Here is a 9333-nt window from a genome sequence, read left to right as displayed (position 1 = left end):
ACCTGCTCACAGTGCCAAAACCACTGGTAAATGGTTTACTGACCATGGTATCACTGTGCTCAATTGGCCTGCCAACTCTCCTGACCTGAACCCCATAGAGAATCTGTGGGATATTGTGAAGAGAACGTTGAGAGACTCAAGACCCAACACTCTGGATGAGCTAAAGGCCGCTATCGAAGCATCCTGGGTCTCCATAAGACCTCAGCAGTGCCACAGGCTGATTGCCTCCATGCCATGCCGCATTGAAGCAGTCATTTCTGCAAAAGGATTCCCGACCAAGTATTGAGTGCATAACTGTACATGATTATTTGAAGGTTGACGTTTTTTGTATTAAAAACACTTTTCTTTTATTGGTCGGATGAAATATGTTAATTTTGTGAGATAGGAATTTTGGGTTTTCATGAGCTGTATGCCAAAATCATCCGTATTAAGACAATAAAAGACCTGAAATATTTCAGTTAGTGTGCAATGAATCTAAAATATATGAATGTTACATTTTCATCATGACATTATGGAAAATAATGAACTTTATCACAATATGCTAATATTTTGAGAAGGACCTGTATATAGGGCTGGGGCCCTTGTAGCAGTATGAGTCCAGTCCATAGCTCTGATTACATTCAGAAATTGTCTTCTCGCTGCAAATGAGAGCCACAGTTTAGGGCAACGTCATATTTCAGAGCAACATACGGATGAGGCCGGCATGGCCCAGCTCAGCAATGTTAAAAACCCGACCAGTCAGTCAGCTCCCTCTGAAAATCTCTGGTTGAAAGGACCAGAGGGTAGTGACAACTGGAACTGGTACCATGGTTCCTCCTGGTTTCCATCTGTAACACTGAGGCCAGCTCAGCTCCGTGCAGAGCTCCAAGATAATTGCCCCGGGCAATCAAAAGCAGCTAATAAGTCATGCATCATCATGTACCAGCAGGACAGTACAATTTTTGAATAAAACGCTCCCTCCGACTTCCATCCTCCAGCTGAACCAAAGCTGCCATCGTTCCACTTTGCAGCTTTAGCAGCTATTTATGGACATGTATGATTGTCTCCAGCTTGTCCACCTTAGGAATCATCAAACCTGACTTGTAAGGAAATAATCTGCTTAATCCCTCAAATGATTCTCATGCATTTCTGCTCCTCAGCGCTCAGACTGATGAGCATTTCCATCTACAGGTGACAGAAACAGAAGAAGTTTCACAGTTTCCATTCGACTGAGGTTGTTTCCATCATTTTCTGAGGTGTGTTACGTTATTGAGGCTGAATGTGATTCAGTTTCATCGCTCTGGTTTCAACCATAAAAGCTCAAAGTCTTGAAGAAACATCAGGTCTGATGCTCCATGAATGAAATAAGGGTGAATGGAGTCATATTTCAGTGGATTTAGGTGAGTTTTAGTTTTCTGTAGTTTATTATTGTCAATTGAAAAAGCTTCCGCACATTTTCACAGCAGGTCAAAACACACACAAAGAAAAGTGTCAGAAAACACAGTCCTTTACTCTGCTGCTGGGGGTGATATGAAAGTATCTGTGGCAATGGGAGCAGTGAGATTGTCAGTGTGGCCTCTAGTCTGATATGACTCGGTCCTTTATCTCCCTCCATCTGTCTGCTGTCATTTTGCTCTGCTCTGCACACCATATGTCGGTCATTATGTTGTTAGTGCCTGTGGTCACTGAAACCTCCACTCTCCACATTAACGACCACACAGACTCGAACACAGACTGAGAAGAGACGTATGCTGAAGCTGTAAGGTCAGGAGGAACTCTCAGTTTCAGCAGAGTTTAGATGTTTCATTCAGAAGTATTTGACCTGCTCTGGATATCTGCCCAGGCTTTCTGCTGTGATCAGTCAGATGTTCTGACCCGACCAGACTAAAATCTGAACTTCATCACTCTATTAAAATAAAAAATAAATTATTAACTAGAAGCTCCTGGAATCAAAAACAAGTCAGAAACAAATCCGCTGTTAATCAACAGCCAGCAAAACAGACATGAAAGACATCTGCAGACCTTCACATCCCTTTAATGAACAGTGATTTCTAAAATGGCCTCTAGTGCATTTATTAGCATGTTGTAATTCAGTGATTCTGATCAGACAGAACAGCTGAAAAACTCTGCCGTTGCTCTCGAGTTGCTGCAGTTAGAGTTCAATTAGATTGACAGTTTTTCAGTAATAACTATTTATAACACATTCAGAGCCTACAACCTGCTATGTCCAGTAATATTTACACAAATGGAAAGGCTGTTTCATGTCTGCTGTCTATATTATTGATCATATTTAAAGTCAAATACATATAAGGTTGAACTTTATTGTTTATCTTCTGCCTAACATAAAACCGGGGGCAGGAGTGAGTTTCTGCCCCAAGCTGGTTTGCATTTCCTGTGTAGGCACAGGGTGCTGTTATTTACATAAAGGGCAATTTAAAATACAAGACCAAAACAGATCAATGAAAATTAATCACACCAGGTAATGCAAAATGAAATAAATCTCAGCAACATTACAAAAAGGAAAGGAAATGTTTGGCACAATACAAACATTTCAAACTCGAAGAAAAGCACTAGACACTCTTCAAGAAGGCTTTAACCTGTTTAGAAGGCTCAGGGTTATTTCTAATAAAGATAAAAACATATAAATGATTACAGTTTGACAATAATCGCATTGTTTTAATTTGGGCAAAACTATTAAGAATTAGCATTTAGCAACCATTTAGAAAAACTTTAAATTCCTGCAAGCAGAACAGACGACATAACACCCAGACAGGTTACTCTCTTTTATGGAAGCATGTACTTTTGATTGAATTGGAAAAGAGATATTTTTACAGTGCAAATGTGGTTCTGATCCGCGCAGATGTGTTTATCAGCAGCCCTGTTTAGTTTCTGTTATCCTGTTAGAGTCAGCACAGTGATCTGTACCAGGTTCTGATCAGATTTTGCTTGAATGTCTACTTCAGGTCGTGCACTGGTAATTTCACCAAGTCACAATTTCGCCTCTAATGGACCTGTCTGGTCCTGCCTGGTCCTGGCCAGTTCCGTCTGTGAATCCAAACCTGCAGCAGGACAGAGCTACTGGCAGCGCAGAGATGGAGGGGAAGAATATCTCAACAGGGAAACTCAGACCAACGTGGTGAGGTCAGAGTTCATGATTCAACAATAAAAAAGAGACCTAAAACTAACTATTTCAGAAACGGTCAAACTGGTCACTTGGGTTATATACCAGGACAATGATCCAAAGCACACCAGCAACTCCCCATCAGAGGGGCTTAAACACAAACAATGGAAAAGGTTGTCAAGTGGCTTAGTCAAAGTCCGACATAAAGCCCTTGATGCTGGATGTGTCTAACTAAAACAATTCTGTGAAGAATGGGTCAAAAAAGCTCCACAGTGATGAAAACAGTCATTACCACCAACTCTTGATGGCAGTTATTATGTTTGGGGCGTGATTACTTCTTCACATAAGGCCTGCTGGGTTCGGAAAGCTTTTCCCTAAACAAATGAAATCATTTCAAAACAGCGTTTTGTATTTATTCAGGTTATATTTGATATTAACATTTGTTGATATGAAACATTTTAAGTGTAACAAGGAAGAATAACAGAAATATGAAAGGGGGTAAATACTTTTTCACAACAGCATATAAACTGAAAACAATTTGAACAAGACGTGAGAGCCGTGTCACCTCAGTATGTTTTCTCATGATTAATGATGACGTCACAATTTCAAGGATGTTCTCTCTGAGATGACCTGAAGTTTAAACCTGAGTTTTATTTCAACCAGGATCATTTTTAAAGCTGCAATTCTTTAAATAACGGCATGAAAGGAGCCATTTAGAGCCATTTTGATACCGACGCATTAAAAAGCAGTACTGAGTCTTTGAAAGACCATAAATGTAGAGCTGTAAGATTCCATCAGTAAGAGTGATGGATACCTGAACTGGTCCGTTTTAGGTTGAGTCAAAGTCCACAGTTTGCCAGAGCATTCAGAAACACCAATCCTGGGATTAAAAGGTCAGAAATTGGACATTTTGATCCTAAACGTGACCCAACTCACTGACAGATGCACACAAGGTCAAATGAAGAATCAAACCCGCGTGTTGCTATTTAAAACTTTTATCCTCCAGATCTCAACCCTCATAATCCCAAACATTTTTCCTACCAGCAGCCTGGATTTTATCGTGGTTTATCATGGTATTTGCATCATGTTTGATCTCAGGGTCTGAGTTTGGATTTAATCATCTTTTCAACCTCTAGAAAAATGATTATTTCTTTAAAAAATGTCATTTTCATTTGCTCATGGTAACAGATTACACTAATGAGAATTCTTCAAAGTGCTGCTTGATTTAAGGATTAAACTCAGTTCTTCCAATAATTAATATGAAATAGAGCCTTAATCCACACATAGTTGTTACCTTGTAGTGCTCTGAATACCCTCAGGGCAGACCGGTTTCCTCAGGCCCAAATAATCAACAGTGAGAGGTTGTCTGGAGTGTTTTTGCTTATTGGTCGATAAACATGGTCAGCTGAGAGGTTTTTAAACTCTGAAATCTGATGAATTCGGCTTATGTTAACATGTGATGAACATTAGCTTTTTTTCAAAGATCTTTGCTAAGGTCTCACAGGGCTTTGAGATGCAGATTCTCTGCCCTCAGCTATTCCATCTATGATGGGTTAGCCCTCATCTCAAAATTTCAGTCTGTTGGAAAATGAGTTTGTTTTCAATCAGTCATGAGTTTCATGGCTGGATGTTTGCAGCTTCTCTGCCCTCGTCACGTTGGGGTCAGCAGGGTCAACGTGCCACTCTGTCGGAAAACACCCGGCAGCATCTCTGGCAGACAGATAATCCATAATCCTGAATGTATGAAGGCGCTGCTTACTTTAAATCCCCTCTGCTGGACAGCGCGGGTCATGTTTCCAGGGTCAGGAGTCAAAAGGCTGCATCTCTTTATTACATCGCTAAACACATGAACTAAAACGGCACATAAAGCTTGACAGTTGGTGTTATCGCTTCTGTGTAACAGCCCCCTATCGCATTATCACCCACCCACGCATCTCCTCAGCTCCTCCACCTCCTCTCCTATGAAGCACAGAGAAAATACTGCATCATTTTCCTTAACAGGCCTTTAAATTCAGGTTTTCCCTTAATGTTAAGTTGGACAAACAAAATGGTAACAGTATTCTGGAAGTGAGACCCAGTTGATCAGCCGGAACACCAGAACATCTCAGAATTTATTTTTTAATTATTTAAAGGACACAAATTACAGAAGGTCATTGATTCAGTTGAGCCATTTATATAGACACATGCATCAGCAATCGGTATAAACTGATCTGGTACAACATTATGACCACTTACAAGTGCATCATTTAAATCCCATATTAAACAGGTTTCTAGGATTTCCTTCTTTCATCTCCAGAACATTGCCAAAATTAGAAATATCCTGTCCAGGAGTGACACTGAAAAACTAGTCCATGCATTTGTTACTTCAAGGCTGGACTATTGTAATTCTTTACTATCAGGATGTCCACAAAATGCAGTTAAAAGCCTTCAGCTGATTCAAAATGCTGCAGCAAGAGTTCTGATGAAAATTAAAAAGAGAGATCATATTTCTCCTATTTTAGCTTCCCTTCATTGGCTCCCTGTTAAATCCAGAATAGAATTTAAAATTCTCCTCCTCACATATAAAGCCCTTAATGATCTAGCTCCATCATACATCAGAGATCTGATTGGTCCATATGTTCCTAACAGAGCACTTTGTTCTCAGACTGCAGGTTTACTGGTCGTTCCTAGAGTCTCTAGAAGTAGAATGGGAGGCAGATCCTTTAGTTATCAGGCTCCTCTCCTGTGGAACCAGCTCCCAGTTTTAGTCCGTGAGGCAGACACCCTGTCTACTTTTAAGGCTAGGCTTAAAACTTTCCTTTTTGATAAAGCTCATGGTTAGAGTGGCTTAGGTTATCCTGAGCTATCTCTGTAGTTATGTTGCTATAGGCTTAGGCTGCTGGAAGACATAATGACCACTTTCATTCTCTCTGCTACATTCTCATACTACTCTCCGATTTTGTATTATTTGCTGTTATTTCAGCTTTTAACCTTGTTCTCTCTTTTCTCTTCCTAGAAGCTACACCTGGCCTGGCTCTGTGTCTACCTGTGACACCTTTCTGGAGAGGGGCGTCGTCCAAGCTTCTGCCGGCAACAACTTAATGCTCACCCTCTACAGATGATCCACATAGCCCTGTCTTTTAGTGTTTAACCCTTTCTCTCTCCTAGACATGGCTACTGACTGAGCTTCTACTGTGACTAACTCTATGTTCTCTCTTTCAGACTCTAACCTTGAAAACTGGATCAGAGTTTATCTGTTCTTTCTTTCTAGGTGAAACGACTAAAGGAGCTACATCCATTAACATTTACTTTTCCTTCCTATAGAAAGTACTCCTGGATCAGTGCTTCTTTGTTCTCTTTGTGTCTCTGCTCTGTTCTCTCTAACCTCCAGTCGGTCGTGGCAGATGGCCGCTCACACTGAGCCTGGTTCTGGTTCTGCTGGAGGTTTCTTCTTGTTAAAAGGGAGTTTTTCCTCTCCACTGTCGCTACATGCATGCTCAGTATGAGGGATTGCTGCAAAGTCAACGCCAGTGACTGTCCACTGTCTCTACATGCTCATCCAGGAGGAGTGAATGCTGCAAGTCACTGACTGGATGCAATCTGCTGGGTTTCCTTAGATAGAAAAACTTGTTATCCAATTTGAATAAATAACTGAAGCTGACTGCACTGTTCAATGATTAGGATTAATTGGAATGTATGAACCTGACTTTGTGAAGAACCTTGAGACGACATGTGTTGTGAATTGGGGCTATATAAATAAACTGAAATGAATTGAAGGATGAATGAGTGCTGGGGACAAAAACATCTAAAACACTAAAATTATGTCAGCATTCTGGTTGACGTAATATCTGCTCCAGTTCTGACCAGCATAGTTATTCGGATGTGCACCTGTTTCAGCAGGTTACTTTCAACAACTGTCGCCAGAGCTTGTTTTATATTAGTGAGCCATGCAGTGATTGTGCCAGTCTCACTTTTCTGCCCATAATTTGTCTACTCTACAGTATCGTTGACCCTAGAGGTTCACTTCCAGCTAACAGTGAACATGTGGTTGATTTGACAGGACGGTAAAACACTCAGACAGCAGCTCCAGTCAAACATTGTCTCCTTCATTTGGCTCATTTAGCTCAGATCTAATCACTGCTGCACTACTGGTCGAAGGTAAAAATGCAGGAGGAACATTTGAAGAGGGCAGTTATTGAGTTAATTTAGAAAAACGTTTTATCCAATTTGAATAAATAACTAAATCTGACTGAACTGTTCAATGATTAGGATTAACTGGAATCTATGAACCTGACTTGAAATCTGTATGATTCAATTGAACTGACTTTCTAAAGTGCTTTGAGACAACATGTGTTGTGAATTGGCATTATAGAAATAAAACTGAATTGAATTGAATTGATTTGAGAGCTTCAAGGTGGCGCAGTGGGTTGCCTTGCAGCAAGAAGGCTCTGGGGCCGACTCCCCGGCCGGGGCTCGACCCCCGGGAGTTTGCATGTTCTCCCCGTGCATGCGTGGGTTCTCTCCGGGTACTCCGGCTTCCTCCCACAGTCCAAAGACATGCCTGTTAGGTTAATCGGTCACTCTAAATTGCCCTTAGGTGTGTGAATCAGTGTGTGCGTGGTTGTTTGTGTGTTGCCCTGCGATGGATTGGCGACCTGTCCAGGGTGTGTCCTGCCTCTCGCCCGTAGACTGCTGGAGATGGGCACCAGCTCCCTGCAACCCACTATGGATGAAGCGGTAGAAAATGACTGACTGAATTGAATTGAATTGATTTGAGAGCTTCAAGGTGGCGCAGTGGGTTGCCTTGCAGCAAGAAGGCTCTGGGGCCGACTCCCCGGCCGGGGCTCGACCCCCGGGAGTTTGCATGTTCTCCCCGTGCATGCGTGGGTTCTCTCCGGGTACTCCGGCTTCCTCCCACAGTCCAAAGACATGCCTGTTAGGTTAATCGGTCACTCTAAATTGCCCTTAGGTGTGTGAATCAGTGTGTGCGTGGTTGTTTGTGTGTTGCCCTGCGATGGATTGGCGACCTGTCCAGGGTGTGTCCTGCCTCTCGCCCGTAGACTGCTGGAGATGGGCACCAGCTCCCTGCAACCCACTATGGATGAAGCGGTAGAAAATGACTGACTGACTGAATTGAATTGAGTGAATAGTACTGACTATCTGCATATCATGGTACCTGCTAGTGGTTGGGATGTATTAGTCAGTAAGTGAGCATTTTTACTGTAAATTTATGTGTCAGAAGCAGAAAAGTGTAAGGATCTGACTGGTAGATGGCTGGGTTGGAGCATCTCCCAAACTGCAGATCTGAATGTTGCTCCAGTCTGCATTGGTCAGTTTCTGTCAAAGGTGGTTCAAGGACCTGCAACAGGGTCATGAAGATTCAGTTATGCATTTGTGAGAAGAGGTTTGCCCATGTGGTCCAATCCAATAGAAACGCATGGTAGCAGGTTGCACTATAGTAACAAACCAAACTGGTGGAGGTAGTGTGATGGCTCATGCTAAGTTCCCTTTGGAAACCTCAGATTGTGCCATCTAGCTGGATATTACTTTGACACGTACTACCTTCCTAAGCACTTTTGTTAGGAAACACTAAGTTCTTCCTTAACTACTTTGCAAGGGTCTTTAATTGTTGTTGAATGAGTGCTGAATATTCCATTGTGCGCCAGTGTGCTGGTAAAATGTTTGGTAGGTAGACATGCAGCTTCCACAACTCCAGGTGTGGATGAAATATCTCACCCCCTTCTTAAGTGAAGAGATCCCAACAAACAGGGAGTTGTCTGCTCTGCTGCCAGCATGCTGATTATCTCGAAATACCCAGACCTCGCTGGACAGACCCTGTTTACACACCACACCCCATTTAGTACAGGCAGTATCATTTACACTCTGGGAAATGCATACACGAGTGCATTGGGCCAGGGTGGGCTAGAGCATTTATATCTAGTGTAGCGTTCTGATCTGTTGGAGAAAAAAAACAGAGGGCAGTGGGTGTTGGCCCCGGTGGCGAAAAGATCCACTGCTGCTCTTCCAAACAGACACCATATCTGAGCCACCACAGAGGGGTGAAGCCTCCATTTTTTTCACCATAGGTCCGCCTCTGGAGAGCAAATCTACATCCACATTCAGTCGTTTGTTAGAAAGCGGATGCTGCACCACTGCAAGAGAGCTTGAGACAGCTAAAAGAGATGAATTAAGTGAGTCCCTCCCGTCTGCTGATGTTTGAAATCAGTCTTTTTTTCTGTTCTGACTAGAACATC

This window comes from Girardinichthys multiradiatus, chromosome 1 (assembly GCF_021462225.1).
Source record: "Girardinichthys multiradiatus isolate DD_20200921_A chromosome 1, DD_fGirMul_XY1, whole genome shotgun sequence".
NCBI classification, from domain to species: Eukaryota; Metazoa; Chordata; class Actinopteri; order Cyprinodontiformes; family Goodeidae; genus Girardinichthys; species Girardinichthys multiradiatus.
The sequence above is the reverse complement of the archived record's forward strand: the minus strand, read 5'-3'. Positions refer to the sequence as shown.